Below are 20,453 nucleotides of genomic sequence, written 5' to 3' on the forward strand. Positions count from 1 at the left end.
CCCTTTGATTGCTGGGCACTCTTGGGGTACTGGATGGTTCATATTGTTGTTTCTCCTATGGGGCTGCTAACCCCTTCAGCTCCTTGGGTCCTTTCTCTAGCTCCTCCACTGGGGGCCCCGAGCTCAGTCCAATGGTAGGCTGTGAGCCTCCACTTCTGTATTTGTCAGGCACAGGCAGAGCCTCTCGGGAGACAGCTATATAAGGCTCATGTCCGCAAGCACTTGTTGGCATCCACAATACTATCTGGCTTTGGTGACTGTATATGGGATGGATTTCCAGTTGGGACAGTCTCTGGATGACTTTTCCTTCAGTCTCTGCTCCAAACTTTGTCTCTGTATCTCCTCTCGTGGGTATTTGATCCCCCTTCTAAGAAGGACCTTTCTTTGTAACTCCTTTTCATCCCTAATCCTCAACCTTAAGGCATACATTAAATTAGCTTTTATTGTATCTCCGACTCTTTTATACTGGTTAGCCCTGGAAATTCTCTTCTGTTTCTGTACCTTTAGGTCCTTAGGTTGCCAAGGGTGAGAGTGGAACAGGGCTGCCCTCCGTCCTTACACCGTGGACATTTCAGACTCAGCTAAGGACTTGAAGCAATATTGTGTATTTCCCTGACTGTCACTTGGCCTTTCTGTCTTATTAAGCATGCCTTTTCATGCAACCTTTCTTTCTTTACCACTCCTCCCCTTTTTTTCTGTCTAGGGACCCACTTCATGTTTGATAAATGCCACTAGCACCAAATATAGAAATCCCTAGACACACCAGAACCTACTTCTGGAACAGAAGGAACTCTGCATGAGTCTTCTGTGGGGATATTTTCATAAAAGCAATAGATTCCACTGAGATATTAGGGGAGAGCTTCCCTCTCCCCACGAAACCTCTGCCCAACCCCCACTGCAACTATATCCTTAGTCAAAAGCACACAGGGAACGATCGCTTTCCTGCTCTCCTTCAACATGGAAGCAGTCAAGATGCTGTTGTTTTTCTGACTGTGCCCTAAAGATCCTTGCCACAGATCCTACCCTTCTATTCTACCTAAGACAGACATCCTTAGGCAAAGAGTGCTACTTTCCTTCTCAAAGCAGTTTTCTTTGTCACCTTCACTTATAGGCAACACTGCTAATCTCCAGTCCTCTCGTTATGTGATGAGGAAGGGACAGCTATAAATTTCAAAGGTAAAGTAAGGGAATTTATAGCTCATAGGTCCTCTTTTTATAAGAAGTGAAAAACTTGTATCTGTTGTATGCATCTATGTCTTTATTCTTTACCCTCGACAGACAATGAATTTAGCATGTGTTTTCTAGCTCCTGAGGGAGAGCGGGTAGAGATGGCCACCTGAACTATGGAAGCCGTTCTCTGCCCAGATGATGCCAGAATGAATAGATTTTTGGCTGATCTGGGGAAGGAATTATCCTAGATTAGTGTTGGATAGATGGTGACACACCTAGGGATCTAAACTTCATTTATTTCTTTTCTTTCAGATGCATAAAGAAGATACAGCTTCACTATGAATAAAGTGCTTTGTCTGAAAACAACATTGACAAAGGAATTTATCAGCAAAGACATCTTTTCTGGGATTTAACTCTAAAAAATAGAAAAGCGTATTGCTTTACATCTGCATGGCTAACTTCATGCTTTACTGTTTGGCTTTTACCGGTATATGCTTGAGACTTGAGCCCCATCAACGATTAAGTGAGATTCTTTTCTTTAAAATTTAAGTTCACTACCTTGTTCCTAAGAAACATCATGTCAAGCTGGGTGTGGTGGCGCACGCCTTTAATTTCAGCACTTGGGAGGCAGAGGCAGACAGATTTCTGAGTTCGAGGCCAGCCTGGTCTACAAAGTGGGTTCCAGGACAGTCAGGGCTATACAGTGAAACCCTGTCTCGAAACAAACAAACAAACAAACAAACAAACAAACAAACAAACAAATGAAACATCATGTCATTAAAACTCATATCTGGTAGGGTATAGGTAGAAATAATCAGCTCGCCAGTCTAATTTAAAACTGATCACGAGAAATTTAAACAAAAGTAATAAAATCTTTCATTTTTTTAAACCAACATTTTGTACAACTTTGTACCTGCGTTGTCTTTACACTGTTGACTTGCTACCAAATTTGCTCATAAGTGAAATTCACATATAAGTTGTTAAATTAGCCTAGTTTCTTTAAACTCAGAGTGTTCATTGAATTTTTTAAACATTTTATTGATATTTTTGTGACTTTCAGACCATGCAGCCCAGTCTCAATCATCTCAAGATCCCTCATATCTGTCTTCTGCCCTTGTACACAACAAATAAAACACAAACAAACAAACAAGCAAGCAAAACAAATAAAACAAAACACAGAAAACATCTTATCTTAGAAGTTGTAATGTGTCAAACAGAATACACTCTATCCACGCATCTTTAGTCAAAAGTGTCTATTACAATGAGTCATTGGTCTGGTTTGAGGGTTTGGGTCTCTGTCACACCATCAATATAGGATCTTCACTGATTGTTGCCCTGTGTTATAGAGATATTGATGGTGTGGATCATCACGATCCGGCCTTTCAGGCATTTCAACAGTTCACAGATGATGTAGATTTTGGAGGTTTTCCTGCTCTCATGACCTTAAGGCCAGCTCTCCTGAGCACCATAAGTGGTGAGGGGTGAGTGGGGGTAGGGGGATGGCATCACTACTGTGCCCACTTCACCTTCCAGTAGACAAGTGTTGGTGATCTGGGTCAGCTCTCATGACCTTGAAGCTGGCTCATCTGAACTCTTATCATCAGGGCCAGCTCAACTGTGCTTCAGGATCTTACTCTCCTGAGGGTAGCCTCAGGTGAGAGGTGAGGTCAGCTCTTCAGAATGCTACAGCCAGTGAAGGGAGGGGTCAGTTCTACACAGCTCCTGGACATCTACATGGTCCCAGACAGCTGCACAGACCAGGAAGGCCTCATGGTTCTATTGGTAATATGAGCCAAGGACATCAACACTGACCCCTGCTGCTGTATGGCCATGGGCTGAGTCAATGGCTCTCAGCTGAAGAACAGGCTGGAGCTTTATCCTAGCTTCAGGTGGCAGGGCTGGCTGCATACAACAGACTATTCCCCTTTAGGATTTTGACAGTTGGGTGACTGCCACCCTCTCAGACACAGTTCTCTCTTGCTGCTCAAAAAAAGTACTGAGCTTAGGTAAACTGTTATCACTTGAGTCCTCAGCCACTAGCTTCTATGTGGTGACTGGGTGAGTCCAGATTTGGCTGCCTGCTCAGTATTTTTTAATTTATTCTTGGTACATTGGTAGGAACATTTAAATATTTTTTCTCACCCAATGGGACATCATAGTCCTTAACCATGCCTCCAGGTTTCCCTGTAGGATGTCTCCTGGAAAATCTCAAATCTCTAAAACTAATGCCTGATTTAAAGGCATCCAAAATTATACACCTTTTCAATAAGGTCTGACCTCAATACCCACTAGATAACAACTCCAAGTGGCCACATAATGGCCCTTTTGATCCTACCATTTGAAAGGATTTTCATACACACCGCCAGCAGTCTGGTAAATGGAAGGAGGCCCTCTGTGCCCAAGCTTTTACCTATCTTCGTTCCAAACCCTCTCTTTGCTTTTCCTGTCCTCCAACCCAATTCCTTCTAGCTATGAAACCCCAACCACATGAAACTTCTACAATTCTGGATCCAGCTAATGAACCCTACCCCCTTACCACCACCAACTAGCCTCTACAACCTCTCCTACTTCCCTAGCCTCCTCTGCTTCCTCTTCTCACCAGACTTCCCCAGAGACTCCTTGCTTAACCTCTACAGACTCCTCCCTTCCTGTGCCAACTTCAATCATCCTACACTGGCACCTACTTTCAGCTCTCCTACCACTCGCTCTAAATCTATGGCCAAATCCTCTACTATTTCCCCTATCCAGCCTAACCCAGCATTGATCCTTCCTTTAAGGGGAGATGCTGGGGTAGATGGTCTAATCAGAGTACATGTCCCATTCTTGCTAAATCAACTTTCTCAAACAGAAAAAAGACTGGGATCCTATACCTCCAATTTTTCTGCCTTCATTAAAGAATTTTAGTATATTACTAAATCTTATAGCTTTACTTACCACGATATACATATGATTGTAAGTAACATTTTACTTCCTGATGAGCATAAGTGAGTTTGGAAACAGGCTAGAAGCTAGAATACACACAGATGAGATTCATCAGACAGTCTAAGCATAGCCAATTGGGTCTGAGATGGTACCCAACCGAATCCTCAATGAAATTATAGTTCTCCAAATGATACTCTAGCCAGAGACCAATTCACAACCTGCCTCCTGACTGGTCACTGTAGGGCAGTCCTAAAACCAGTAAATTCTGAAAAACTCCAAAAGGTCATCCAGGATAAACAAGAAAATCTATCTCAATTTTTAGAGTGCCTTACAGGGGCTCTAGTGCTAATTTAGACCCTGAAAACCCAGAAGGTATGCAATCCCTGATGACCTACATCTTTTCTCAAAGCTACCCCTACATTAAGGCCAAACAGGTGTTTGGAGAGGAGCCTCTAACTCCACAGGCAGAAGTCTTGACACTGGTCTTTAAAATGTACCATCAAAGAGATGATAAAGGCCTGTGGACAAAAATACCATATGCTGATAAAGGTTGGTGACCAACACCACCCACTGCCCAGGCTTCCTGGCCGTTTAAGGCTCAAGAACCACTAGGTCCCTGCTACAAATGTGATCAACAAGTTAATTGAGTGAGGGCTTGTCCTAAGCCCTGCAAGCCACCAAGGTCATGCCCAAAGTGCTATCAGGAGGGATATTGGGCTGTCAATTGCCCTTAAGTCACTCAGGAAAGAGGATCTTCACTCCCAGGTCATCCACCAGTTGATCTCCTAGACTTGGCTGTGGATGACTGAAGCGGCCTGAGATCACTCAACCCAATCACTTCCATCACCAGCAGGGAGCCCTGGGTAATCATTATGGTATCTGGCAAACCTATCTCCTTCCTCTTGGATGCTGGGGCCACTTACTTGGTCCTGATGGAGTTTTGGGGACCCACCTCTCCTTCTCCTTGTTGGGGTAGGGAATGACCTTGCCTACCTCACCAAATCCTACCACTTAGGTACTCTTTTAGGGGGTTTCTCTTACTCATTACTTTTTGGTAGTGCCAATGTGTTCTTTCCCGTTATTGGGAAGATATCTTCTAGCTAAGTTTGGAGCCTCTATTTCTTTTCCTCCACCCATTTGCCTAAACCTAAACTGGCCAGAAGTCCCTCTCCTCCTCCTGCTATCCAATCTACTAACTCTAACATGTTGTTTCCTTTAACAGCCTCTCAGAAAGACCAGTGAGTCTGGGATGTCCAAAACCCCTCTGTTGCTAAACATCATTCTCCTGTTGTCATCCAATTACAGGATCCTACCAGGTACATCACACAAGTTCAATACCCTCTTTCTCTCCAGGGTCTCAGGGGACTTAAGCCTATCATCTCTAACCTCCTAAGGAAACAACTACTCCATCCTATCTCTTCCCTCTTTAACAATCCTATACTAGCATTTAAGAAACCTAATGGAACCTACCGCCTGGTTAAAGATTTCAGGCTCATTATTTCTGCAGTGGTTCCTCTCCATCCTGTTATGGCTAATCCTTACACACTTCTTTTTACTATCCTCTTGGGAACTTCTCATTTTTACATCCTAGATCTCAAGGATGCATTCTTATCTATCCCTCTAGATGCTCAGCCACAGAACCTCTTTGCCTTTACCTATACTGACCCTGACACCCACTTTTCTACTCCAATTTCTTGGACTGTTCTACCTTAGGGATTCCAGGACAGCCAACACCTATTTGACCAGGCCCTGGGTATTGACTTACTTTCTCTTTCTTTCCCTAAATCTATGATTGTCCATTATTAAATAGATGACATTCTTCTCTGCAGTCCTGTGGGATGTAAAACCATGCCAGGAAGTATGATAAGGTAGAGCAGGTAGAGACCCAGAGACTCTGTGGACACACACCTGAGGCTTAGGCAACTCTTAACTCACTGCCAGACTCCTGACTTGGAACACATGCCAGGCTATTCACATAGAAGAAACATGTCCTATGGTCAAATAGGCTCAAAACAGAGTTCCCCATGTTACTGAGGTACCTAGAGGCCTGGAGGACTTAGCCAATAAGCTTCCATTCCTAGACATTCCTTCCTGCAAAAGGTATTTAATCTCAGGCCCACCCTCAAAAGTGGGGCGTGGTTTTCCAGCATGCCAATACACCATTTAGAACTATGAACTCTCTTTTCATCAAGATCCTCTGTGGGGAGCTACAAAGAAGGCCTTCACCTACAGAGCTGCAGCCTAATATTCCATAGAAGGCCTCTCTGTGCTTCCAGCCATAACCACCACCAAGTTTGCCTCCATCAAGCCAAGAACAACCTCCTCCTTTTCCCCAGCCCTCAGGTCCTGACTCCATTCTCAGGTCTTCTGTGAATCCCAACAGTACCTAGATGTCCAAGAGTATTAGAGCCCCAGTTGCAGGTCTGGGGATCCACTAACCAGCTCTGGCTTTTCCATAGCTAAAATTGTGCTTTCCCACCCCAGTAATGGTGCCTTGGTGCTTCCCTACAGCCTAGCACCCACTCAGCCAGCAGTGTGGGGTAAGTACAGTCAAACTTCCTGTGTTCTGCCTCCCCAAGTGGCCATGCCCTGTGGTGGAGTGGATATGTGGGCCTACTCAGTCCCTCTCTAGAAATTAGTCAAGCTGACACCTCTGTTCTTCTAAATTTTCTGTCCAGTCAAAGCTACAGAGTCTTACCTTGTAAAGTTTAACTGTCTACTACTCAGGTCACCTACTTGGGAAAGAATCCATTTCAGTATCCAACAGTTCCCTCTACAAATAAAGGAATAGGAATAGCTAGTTTTTTACTTTCCAGGGTTCCTTCCTTTTCTCTCATTTCCTGCCCCTTATGTGGAGCAGCATGAGGCCCCACCCATGAACCTTTTTGCAAACCTGTTTCCAAGCCTTTTCAAAGACTCCCAACAACTCTCCTTTAGGCCCCTGGCCTTACACCTCCCTGACCTGACTTGTCTTTTCTTCCTCTATGTAACTGAAAAGGAGGGATTTGCCCTTGTAGTCCTAGGTTGCCAACTGGGACCTACAGATGCCAACTGCCATCTACACAGATTTCAAATAAGCTTTCCATATCATCCTGTCCCACACTATTATCTGGAATGAGTGTGGGTTACTTATGACAAAAGAAGGATTATTAACTAATACAAACCAAATTAAGGCCATGCTAAAAGCCTCCCATATCTCCAGAGCTATGGAAATTGTCCACTGCAGATCCCACCAGATGTATGACTATATTGTCTCCAAGGGAAACAACCACGCTGATGAGGCAGCTAGAGCTATGGCCCTTAGACTCATCTCACCCACTTCAGGATATTTTTACACTACAACCCACATCTCCTCTCTTACTCCCTAATACTCAACAAACTTTGTTCTATCTTCACTAGCTCTTTCATCCTAATAGAAAAGCGTTGTTTTATTTTGTTAAAAACCCATCTACAGCCTACCCCTGATAACTTACATTTATATTTTTTTTAATTAGGTATTTTCTTCATTTACATTTCCAATGCCACCCCAAAAGTCCCCCAAGCCCTCCCCCCAACACACCCCCACTCCCACTTCTTGGCCCTGATGTTCCCCTGTACTGAGGCATATAAAGTTTGTAAGACCAATGGGCCTCTCTTTCCACTGATGGCTGTCTAGGTCATCTTCTGATACATATGCAGCTAGAGACACAAACTTACATTTCTTAAAATCTATCATTGCCTCTTGGAAAATCAGGCAGATGTCAGACTCTAACTCCACTTATTGTAGTAACCCTTTTCTTATCCACCAGGCTAGAAATTCCCTTCCTGGCACTGAATGAACAGCAACTTGACTTTCACCACATGCCTACTGTCAAATGTGCCAAGTACATCCTAGTCTTGGTGGACATCCTCAGGGTTGGTGGATGCATTTCCAACCAACAACACAAGGGCTCAGACAATGTCTGATCTCCTCAGAGAGATCATTCCCTATTGGTGTCCCAGCCTCCCTCCAATAGCCCTGAATTCACCTCCCAAATTTCTCAAACTCTATCTAAAGCCCGCCACATTTCCTGGCATTTTTATATTCCCTATCACCCCTAGTCTTCAGAAAAAAATGGAAAGAACTAACAAATCCCTAAGAACCACTCTTGTTAAACTGTCACAGAAACTTCACCTTGACTGGGTAAAACTCCTACCTCTGGCTCTTTTTAGGCTATAAGCTCTCCTCAAGCAATCTCTTTTCATCTTACCTTTTGAACTTATGTATGGATGCCCCATTCTATCTCCTGGTCTTTCACCTAAATGCTCTCTGCTCCCTGATCACCTATTTAACCCATTACTTTGCTACCTCCACTCTCTTCTATGGAGTTTTGCTGACCACCATCTACCAAGGCCACACACTATCTCCTGTCCACTGCCTGTTAACATTGAAGATCAAGGTCTTCTCACCCCTCCATATCTTTGGCCCTCATCTTTCTCTACTAAATGGCAGAGTACCTTCAAGGTAATTCTCATAACTCCTAGAGCTACTAAATTCAAGGGACTCTCTCATTGGATCCACTTGTCTCACCTCAAACCTTTCATATATCCACCTCAAAAAGACTGTTCTTCCTACACATCTACCACAACAGGACTCTGCTCTCTTAAGCTCCAGAAGATATTGAGACTACCCCAATCCCAGAAAAATTAGATTCCACTCTGGTAGCTGTGCTTGACTCCACTGGATTAGATATGGGCTTCTCGTCCTCTCTCTGCTGTTTATTTCCTTGTGGAGTAGTCCCTAAGTCTGGAAATTCAAAGTCCAAGAAACCCCCACTGATGACAGTCTTTCCAAATAGTGTCAAGAAACTGCTCCATAGCTGAATGCTATGAGCAGATCCAAATTGCTATCATTTCTACATTTATCATTCCATCTAAATATTATGACCTCTTTGTTTGTTTTCTCTTTGATCAGATAAAAGATGATTGTAAAAGATGGCCAGATGAATATGGGGCTTCCCATATTGGTCTTACCAGATATATGTTAGGATCATGAACCAATCACTTCTTCTATCAACAATGCAAGACCCTTTTCTTCTATATTCCAGACCCATGGAATCTCAGGTGGGAAACAGGGGTTGTTGGTAAGCTCTATTATAGAAACTAATCTGGGTGTCCAGTAAGTACTACTTATATCTGGATATATAGATTATCTCTGTATATCCAGAGAAAATACACCTCAATTGTCCAACCTCTAGATATTGGAAAAATACGAGAGGTAATCAAACATGCCTCCTAGGTCCTTACTTCCTTGACATCCCCCTCATAAATGGTACTGACCTGTCATTTCACCTTCTGCTTCAGACCTTGACCTTGGCCTACCAACTCCTTAATGTCACATAACCTCGTTGCTTTAAAGATTGCTAGATATGTGTACCCCCTGGAACTAACTCACATTTACCATGTGCAGCTTCTCCAGTGATCCTGCTAAGCAAACTTACCTTACCCTTGGTCAGCTGCCCTTTCTCTGATGTTACCATGACACCATACCTTTTATCTATCACTCTTTATGGCATGGCAGACTATTATGACATCTGGGACACATTCTGCAGGAATGCTAAGCTCCCTAGACTGCAACAAAACCACAACCTTTGAGATATCTCATCTTTGTCACAGTGCCCTACAGTCCAGAACACATCAATTCTCTGTGGTACTCAGGTATATCATTATCTACCTGCAAGTTTTTCAGGAATTTGCACATTGGTGTTCCTTTACCTTGAATTACAAGTAATCTACCATGGAAAAGAGCCTCTACCAACCCTGGTTGTAGACAAAATATCTGCCCAACGTAAAAAGAGGGCAGTTCAAGTCATGCCATTCCTGGTCACTGAAGTAATAACTCCAGGTGTTGGTGCTGGAATGGAAGGGCTGACTACTTCCCTATCCCTATGCAATAAATTCTTTTCTCGGCTTGACAATGGTCTTCAAGATGTTACTCAAACCATACCCTCCATACAAAGTCAGATTGATTCCTTGGCAGCAGAGGTGCTTCAGAACCAATGAGGATGTTCTTAGAGAGAAAGAAGGAGATGTTTGACTATTTCTCCAAGAAGAATGCTGCTTCTATGTCAAAAGTCTGGGATAGTGAGAAACAAAACTCAGCAGCGATAATCAGACATCCAGAAACACAGAGAGCAGTGTGAGACCTCTAAATCCTGGGTTTTCGAAAACCCTATATGGAAATGGATACTGCCCTTCCTAAAGCCTCTTTTCCTGAATTTTCTTGAGTTACTATTTGCTCCCTGCCTTACTAATCTTGTCTTCACATTCCTGAAATGACAAATTAAGAAACTTTCTAAACAAGTAATCAGTTTTTTATACAGGATTACCAGCAACTGTCAACAGAGGAGCCTGATATGACTGTCAAATGGGCCCCAATGGTGAAAGTCAGTTTCACCACAAAATTGATGACACTCCTAGACAGTAGGAAACAGTTTAAGAGATCTGACACCCCTCTTCCCGACTCACCATCATCTCCCTCTTTCCTTCTCTTTATGATAAGATAAAGAAGGTTAGCACAAGGTGCATCTGTGTATAGTCAGAAACTCTCAATAGCCAACTCCTGTTGCCATGGCTACAAGACATGTCCTCTCTAGATGACAGCACATTGTAGTGGCTCACACTGTTGGCTGGGCCGTTGGATGACTTCCTCTGCCTGTACCCCATGGTGTGTCACCGAGTAGACTTCTAGATATCTACAGTTCACCATTGTGGCATTGTAGTGGGAGGGTCTATGGACATTTTTCCATTCCAGATCCTGTGTGTCTACAGCTAGTCTCAGCCAGTTCTCTGAGTGAGTGACAGACAGGTCTCTAGGCATCATTCCTTGCCAGCTAAGTGTGACATGACAGTCATGTTAAAGTTACAATAGCTTTAGTCAGTTATACTTGGCTACCTGTCCCAGTCAACCAGTAACAAAGTCAAGAACAGGAACAGAGAGAAGACTTCAATATAGTCTTGTTGGAAAACAAATAGAAGAATCTGTGGCCCTAGGTCTATCTTTGGATTTTAAACAAAAGTTTAACATTTAAATAGTGAAGAATTAAAACAATTACAGGAGATATGGGTAGTTTTGGTGATAATATTTTATTTAATATTGTCTTAGAGCTCTGCAAGATGGTCTAAGTCAGAGTTCTGCAAGATAGTCTAAGAACTCCCTAAGTACAAATAGAAGGACTAGTTTTCAGAAAATGATTGCTCATACACTAAGGTTATTATGTATTAAAATCTTCTCTAAATTTTGTAGCAAAACTAATAAAAATACTAAGAAAAGAATAAAAAATTGCAGATATAAAACATAGTTTTAAAAATATCTGTACTGGCTATTTTTGTGTCAACTTGACACAGCTGGAGTTATCACAGAGAAAGGAGCTTCAGTTGAGGAAATGCCTCCATGAGATCCAACTGTAAGGCATTTTCTCAATTAGTGATCAAGGGGGAAAGGCCCCTTGTGGGTGGGACCATCCCTGGGCTGGTAGTCTTGGGTTCTATAAGAGTAGGCTGAGCAAGCCAGGGGAGGCAAGCCAGTAAAGAACATCCCTCCATGGCCTCTGCATCAGCTCCTGCTTTCTGACCTTCTTGAGTTCCAGTCCTGACTTCCTTTGGTGATGAACAGCAGTATGGAAGTGTAAGCTGAATAAACCCTTTCCTCCCCAACTTGCTTCTTGGTCATGATGTTTGTGCAGGAATAGAAACCCTGAGTAAGACAATATCTTAGTTACATTGTTGTTCCTGTGATAAAATGTACTACAACCCCCCCAAACCAAACCAAACAAACAAACAAACAAACAAACAAAACAAAACAAAACACAAATATCAGAGGAGAAAGGGCTTATTTTGGCTCACACATCCAGGGTCTACCATATCAGGCAAGGCAGGAACTTAAAACTATTGATCTTCTCACAGCAAGAGCAGGGAGAGGTGAATCCATACAGGGTTCCTCCTCTCATCTTTCCACACTCTGACATAGTCTAAGACCCAAACCAAAGGGAAGTTGCTACCTACTGTGGGATTAGTCTTCCCACATATTAATGTGATCAAGAGAATTCTTCATAAATTTGCCCAGTAGGCCAATCTAAGTCAGACATCTCCTAATTGAGACTCCCTCTCCAGACGATTCTCCATTGTGTCCAGTTGACATTGAAAACTAACCATCGTGCTATAGAAGGTTAAAGAGAAAAGAACATTTTCAGATTTAAAAGTAAAAAGGAGTTTTAGATGTTTGGTTTTTTTTTTCCTGAAATAAAAAGAATACTTCATCTTTAAAGTAAAAATAGTAAAGAAATCAAATGCTTAAGCACATCATAGGAATTTTAAGTAAATTACAAAAAAAAGGGCTTATGGGAGCCAGACCTAAACAGTGCTGGTAATCTTTGACAAAGATTACTTTCATGAAAATACCATAATCTAAGATGCTGCATGTAGCTCTTTTACCAGCCAAGACGCTCCAGCCACAGGAGGAAACAAAAGAAACAGACATTACAAGTTCGTTTCTAGATCTGACTTTTGGGGCTTTCGTCAACACAAGTAAAACACAAGCAGTTCAAAGGCCCAGGGGAAACAATTACAGGGAAGAGAGGGAGCCAAATTATTATAACGTCTATATCCCTGAGGAAAGATCCATTGCCCCAGACAGATGACTCCCTCAGAGAGATGCCAGACTGAAGAGAGAACTTAAAGGGGCAACATTTGCCAAGGTGTTGAAAAATAATTGCTAAGGTGTTGAGAAAGATCTGCCTTCAGTGGAGACTAAAATAACCCAGCTTTTGCTCTTTTAAAAAGAGGGAAATCTCTATGAAGACCGTGACCTACTCTTCTGAGGGAGGATGGGCCTTTAGCACCAGTGATGACTGCCCAGAAATATGCTCAAGGCTCCCTACCGAAAACCCCACTGGAATGACTATAGATAATTATCAGGGCCTTGGGGAATCCTTGAGTGTGGCAGGTAAAATTGTTGGCTTTTCAATACAGAGACTTTGTTCTTGAGTTTGTCTCTACCCCAGGACCCCCTTTTAAATACATTTGTATAGTAACATTATATCATTGGCATATTCAAAAGCTGAAGAATTTGTTGAGTCTTACTTAGCCTTAGAAATTTCTGATTAAAAACCAAACACACTGTAGCTAAGATAACTAAGATACAAACTTTACTATGTATAGTAATGTTCTGAGGCTATGCAAATGTTTAGAACTCTCCTCCCCAAAGTTGTGTGTCAGCCTTTACACAAAAACAGGAAAGAAAAAAGGTCATGCAACAATGGTGTTGTTTTAAACAGATAAAAAAAATTATCAAGGTATTTCACCACTTATGTAACCTGGAAAATAGATATCAATTACTCTTGTCATTGTGCCTTTGGAGAAAATGGACTATACAGTTATAATCCAAAGAGCTAAACTCCCAGGAACTAAGCCACTGGAGTCCCTTTAACTTAGTACAAATATATATATATATATATATATATATATATATATATATATATATATATATCAGGACATTATTAGAAAAAGCAGTTAGATTCTATTCAAATGCTTTTCTACCAAAGAAATAAAATGTGTCCTGTCTACAAGATGTGCAGGGACAAAGATAGAGCAGAGACTGAGTGAACAGTCAACCAACGAGTGCCTCAAATTGAGGCCCATCCCTTGGGCAAGACCAAACATTGCCACTATTAATGATACTCCGTTAAGCTTGCAGATTGGAACCTAGCATAACTGTCCTCTGGGAGGCTCCACCCAGTAGTCAATGGAAAGAGATGCAAAGACTCACACCCAAACATTATGGAGCTCTGGGAATCTTACAGAAGAATTGGAAGAAGGATTGAGGGACCCAAAGAGGACAGGGACTCTACAGGAAGACCAATAGAGTCAACTAACTTGGACCCTTGGTGGCTCCCAGAGACAGAATCACCAATCAAAGAGCAAGAACAGCGTGCATCTAGGCACCTGCCCTATGCAGCCCGTGAGCAGCTTTGTTTTCATGTGGGTTCACTAACCACTGGAGCAGGGGTTGTTCCTGCACCTGCTGCCTTCCTAAATATGGATCCCATGCCATTATATGGAGCAACTTCTGGTCTCAGTGGGAGATATGCCTAGTCCTGTAAAGACTTGATGTATGTGAGGGGCTTGACACCCAGAGGGGTCCTTCCCCTTTTCAAAAGAGAAAGGGAAGGTTGAATGTGGGGAGGACTTGCATGGGGGGAGTGTACTGGGAGGAGAGAAAGGCTAATATTGGGTTGTAAAGTTAATAAATAAGTAAATTTAATAATAATAATAATAATAATAATAATGACACCATTGCATACACTAGCAAGATTTTGCCGATAGGACCCTGATATAGCTGTCTCTATTGAGACTACGCCGGGGCCTAGGAAACACATAAGTGGATGCTCAAAGTCAGCTATTGGATGGATCACAGGGCCCCCAATGGAGGAGCTAGAGAAAATACCCAAGGAGCTAAAGGGATCTGCAACCCTATAGGTGGAACAACATTATGAACTAACCAGTACCCCGGAGCTCTTGACTCTAGCTGCATATGTATCAAAAGATGGCCATCACTGGAAAGAGAGGCCCATTGGACTTGCAAACTTTATATGCCCCAGTACAGGGGAATGCCAGGGCCAAAAAGTGGGAGTGGGTGGGTAGGGGAGTGGGGGGGGTATGGGGGACTTTTGGGATAGCATTGGAAATGCAAATGAGGAAAATACCTAATTAAAAAAAATAATAATGAATAGAGGATTGGTTGCTACCTTAGTCCTCTCTTTCCTTTTGCTCTCTTTCTCTCTGTTCCCAAGTGTTCCTGGGCAGCCACTCTTCCTCTCTTCCATTTTGTCCTTCTCTGCCTCTACTCTTCAAAAGGTCCCCACTGTGCTCCTTTCCTCCTCAATAAATCTTTATACTAGGCCTGTCACATGTCCTGATACCTTAGGTGCTTACCAAGTACCTCATTACTCCTGTCACACTATAATATTTTCTATTTCATAATAGACGCCACAAATTCTTGTTTAGCTTCAGTAAAGCTCACTCAAAGATCAAGGGACTCTCTCAGGCAGCTGAGCGTGACAGCATGGACCTGTTTGTCTGCTTTCCTTGCTGTCATTAGGAAGACAATCATAAAAATTGCAGTTAGGTTGCTACAAATCAGGTAAGGTAAATGAGCCACAAGTAAGAGTTTTTCATGGCCATTGGATGGAGAATGAATAACCCTCTCAAAAACTTAATATTGCGTTTGTCTTTAGAGCTCTGAGAGAACATTTTAGTGGTTGTTAGTTACACAATGTTGGGAATCAAACAGAATATCCATAAAAAAGAAAACAATATCAGTACTTATTTATTTCACTATGTATTCAAGAAGAATGTATTTCAGTGATTTGAAGGTCTTTCCTTCTGATGCTGCAGCAGGATGGAGGACACTATTGATCTGCTTGCTCCAACTGCATGGTCTGATTCTTGTTGACTGGCTTTTCCTCATAGAAAATACCATTGTTATCATTGCCCTAAAAGTTTTGTTTGTGAAGTCCTCCCCACTACCCTTACTTATTGCTTCAAATATGTATAAAGCTACAATAAAACTTTTAATTTTCTTTTCTTTTTTTCCTCCTTTTTCTCCTCCTCCTCCTCTTCTTAAGTTTCCATGTCCTCTTTCTCTTCTTCCTCATCTTTCAGCCCTTCCTACCTCCCTCTCCCTCTCTCTCCTCCCTCCCATCCCTCCTCCTCCTCCTCCTCCTCCTCCTCTAGTTTGTCCTACACAGCCCAGGCTGTTCTGGAGCTCACTCTGTAGATCATACGGCAGAGATTTATCCTCCTCTGCCTCTTCAGTGCTTGGAATAAAGGCTAGTTTTTTCTTTAATACAAGAATTTTCCAGCAAAGTCCATGGTAAAGCAAGGGATACCATATTGTTTTGTTTTTCTGCTTTTTGTTTCTGTTTTTTTCCCCTTTGTTTGCTTTTAATGGATAATGTATGTGGGTATGCAAGTAGCAAAGAAGACTAGGAAATGCTAATTGTGAATATTAGTATCCTTACTCTTTGACATAAGTTGAACAAGAAAAATTGGAAAGAAGATGTGATAAACACAACTCAAATTCCCAGTACTATATGAAGTAATGATCTGAATTACTTTTGGTGGTTCTAAGTGCTGAAATTCCTGAGTGACAGAAGCTGTGCAATAGCAGCACATAGTCATAGTCCTGGTAACTGGTTCTGAAAATGTAGATAAGTTCGAGCTGAGAAACTCTTGTGCTTCTCAACACCATTGAAGTTATACTCTGAGTTGTTATGTCAATGAGAACGTTTGGGAACAGTCAGAATCATTAATACCTAACATGAAGATAAACACATTGTTAATTAGGTCATGAGTTATAAAGGGTGAATGTACTCACTGTATAAATCTTCCTCACTGTATGAATCTTCACTTTTCATTGGTTTACAAACTTTTAAAATACTTTTATTCAAGGTAAATCATGTTTATACTGTTTTATATATGTATATATGACCATTTTCTTTTCCTTTCTTAAGATATCCTTTTAATTGAAATAGAATTATATTACTTTCCCCTTTCTCTTTCTTATCTCCAGTCCCTCTCAGCTACCCTCCCTCAAACCCTTCCCTTGCCTACAGATTTCATGTTTATGGCCTCTTTTTATTTAATTATTATTGAATATATGTGTATACACATGTATGTGTGTTCAAAATTACAAATAAATACAACCCACCGAGTCAATGTTTGTTATTATGTTAGTATAGCTTCTTGTCTGAAAACGCCACGTTGTATAGACTAGAGCTGTATAGTTATCAACAGTTCTTTTTTTTTTTAAGGGGGAGACTGTTACATCTTTCTTTCCATGAGGCATGTTCATTTATATTGTCATTATTCCAGTCTTGTTACTTCTGACATTTCTATAAAAGTCTGCTTCACAATGTAATTTTCTTTCTTCTTCTCCCATACATTACATCCCCACTGAGGTTTCTCCCCTTCCAGTCTTCCCAGTCCTCCTCCCCTCCCACAGATCTACTCCTTCTCCATTTCCCTTTAAATAAAGAGTTGGCCTCCCACGGACATCTACCAATGATGACCTAACAAGCCACAATGAAACTAGGTACAATCCTAGGTATCAAAGCTAGACAAGAGAAATTAGTAAGAGAAAAAGGGTCCCCAGAGTAGGCACAGGCGTCAGAAACCCACCACATCCATTCTTAGGAGTCTTACAAGAACACATATAACCATAATGTATAAACAGAGGACCTAACTCAGACCCATAAAGAGTACATTATAGCATACATTGTAGCTTCAGTCTCTGTATCCCATATGAAGCTTGCTTAGTTGATTCTGTGGGCTTACATTCTTGGGTGTCCTCAACACCTTTGATTCCTGCAGTTCTGCCCCCTGCCCTCTTCTGCAGGCTTCCCCTGGCTCTGCCAAGTGATTGGTTATGGGTCTCTGCTTCTGCTCCCATTACTTTCTGGATGATGCTTCTTAGATGACAATTGGGATAGGCATTGATCTATGAATATAGCAAAATATCATTAGGAATCATTTTATTGGATTTTTTTTTCCCAGTCAGGTTTGATTCTATGCTGGGTCATTCAGCCTCTGGTTCTTGGCCATCCAGGCAGTGTCAGATGTGGGCTCCATCTTGTGATAGGAGCCTCAGGTTGGATCAGTCACTGGTTGGCTACTCACACAAGTTCTGCACCACTGTTAACCCACCACATCTTGGAGGCAGGACTGGTTATAGGTCAAAGATTTTGTGGCTGGGTTGGTGACCTAGTCCCACTACTGAAAGCCTTTCCTGTTTTTAGAAGATAGTATGTTCAGGCTCCATATTGCCAATACTAAGGATATTTGCTAAGGTTACTCTCAAAGATTCCAAGATATTTCCACTGCATTAGGCTTCCATATTGTCCCCAATTTCCCCTCAATTCCAGTGGCCTCTTCAAGTCATCCCAACATCAACCCCTGTTCTTCTGATTTCTCCTGTTCCCATCTCCAATCAACCCCTATCCACTTGCAAAATCTATTCTATTTTCCCTTCCTAGGGAGATCCATTTGTCTATCCCTTGATCCTTCCTTGTTACTTAGCATCTCTGGGGCTGAGAACTGAGCATGATTGTCCTTTGCTTAACAGCTAATGTACACTTATAAGAGAGGATGTATCATGGTTTTTATTTTTTTCCTGTGTCTGGGTTACCTCATAATTATTTTTTCTTATCATACCCATCTGCCTGAAAAAATTCATGACTCATTGTCTTTGATAGCTGAGTAATACTGCATTATATAAGTGAACCACATTTTCTTTATTTATTCTTCAGTTGAGGGACATGAAAGTTGTTTCCAGTTTCTAGCTATTATGAATAAAGCTGGTATGAACATAGCTGAGCAAGTGTCTTTGTGGTCGAATGGAGTGTCCTTTGGGTATGTGCCCAATGTGGTATAGTTGGGTCTTGAGGTAGATTGATTCCCAGTTTTTTAAGAAACCGCCATATTTATTTCTATAGTGGCTGTACAAGTTTGCACTCCCACCGGCAATGAAGGAGTTTTCTCTCACTCTACATCCTTCCCAGCATGAGCTGTCACTTGTGTTTTTGGTCTTAACTATTTTGAAAGGCATAAGATGGAATCTTAGAGTCATTTTTATTCAAATTTTTCTGAAGGCTAAGGATGTTGAGCACAATCCAAAGAATGGCTAGATGTTCCAGTAGTTGTAAGAGGCAAGAAGGTTTACCCTCCAGGGACACCAGAAGAGATTTACTCTGCCAGTATCTTTATTTTTAAATTCTTGGCTCTAATAGTATAGGGACATAAATTATATAAGGCTAAAATCTGTGAAGCTCTCCAAAACCACTATTATTCTCAATTGTTTAAAATAAAATAAACAACAACAACAACAATAAAACACTATCTTGGTGTAATTCTTGACCAGTGACTAAACACATGTCCCTTATTTGGGGCCTCATCAAATATAGTGACAAGGGGCTGGAGAGATAGATCAGTGGTTAAGAGCACTGACTGGTCTTCCAGAGATCTGGAGTTCAATTCCCTATAACCACATGATAACTCACAACCATCTGTAATGGGATCTAATGCCCTCTTTTGGTGTGTCTGAAAATAGCTACAGTGTACTAAAGTACAGTGACAATTGCAGTAGGATTTCAGACATATTGATGAGTGCAAGGTGTCTTATCTTCGTATGTTTGAACTCTTGTAAAGTGTAACAGTGTGAAGGACAAAATGAGAAACAAGTGTTTCACAAATTTATTGACTTTAATTTGTTTCTAATGACAACAAATCTAATTTTCAGTGGTTGAACTGCTGTAAGATTCTTGGAAATATGGTATTAAGAATAATCAAATATTTTGGAAGAGAGCCTCATGTTTATCTGTCCACTGTCCATGTACACTGTGTTGTGACAAAAGGAAAGTTTAAAAGGAGGAAAGTAAATAATTTATTATAACTGGCTTTTGCTCTATGCCATGTACAAAATAGCATGTTCTAAAATTATTTTCATATCTTTTGCAATACATATGAAAGGAAAAGTTATAAAATATTTTATGTTATGAAGTATAGTGTGAAGGGACCAGAATATGAAGTGTACTCCCCTCTGATCCATGTTAGGCACAAACAACACCCAAACACCAATTTCCAACAGAAACAGATCATAAACAAGGCAAAGAGATGAGGTATAATTTCAAGAAGTTAGAAAAGGGAGGTCTGTGTTAAAATGAACTAGATTTGACTGGTAGGCTCTGATTGTCCATGTTAATCAGGGTAGCCAAATGGGGACTTTTGATCACTGAACCTTGATGTCTTGATAGTTGGGCCTTGGTGAACAGTCTCCGGAATGAATCAGTTATAAAATGTAGCCAAGGCTGCCAGTGGTTATGGATGGCTTAAATCCTAGAATTTGGGAGACAGAGGCAGTCTGTGAGTTTGAGGCCAGCCTGGTCTACACGGTGAGTTCCAGAGCAGGCAGGGCCACACAAAGAAACACAAACAACAACAACAACAATGAAGAAAAAGAAAGAAAAGAAGGAAGAAAGGAAGTAAAAAAGGAAAGAAAGAAAGAAGAAAGGAAGTAATGAAGGAAAAAGGGAAAGAAAGAAGAAAGGAAGGAAGGAAAAAGGAAAGAAAGGAAGAAAGGAAAAGAAAAAAAGGAAAGAAAGAAAGAAAGAAAGAGAGAAAGAAAGAAAGAAAGAAAGAAAGAAAGAAAGAAAGAAAGAAAGAAAGAAAGAGAGAAAGAAAGAGAGAGAAAGGGAGGGAGGGAGGCAGGGAAGGAAGGAAGGAAGGAAGGAAGGAAGGAAGGAAGAAAGAAAGAAAGAAAGAAAGAAAGAAAGAAAGAAAGAAAGAAA

The sequence above is a fragment of the Mus caroli genome, chromosome 5 (assembly GCF_900094665.2).
Source record: "Mus caroli chromosome 5, CAROLI_EIJ_v1.1, whole genome shotgun sequence".
In the NCBI taxonomy this organism is placed as follows: Eukaryota; Metazoa; Chordata; class Mammalia; order Rodentia; family Muridae; genus Mus; species Mus caroli.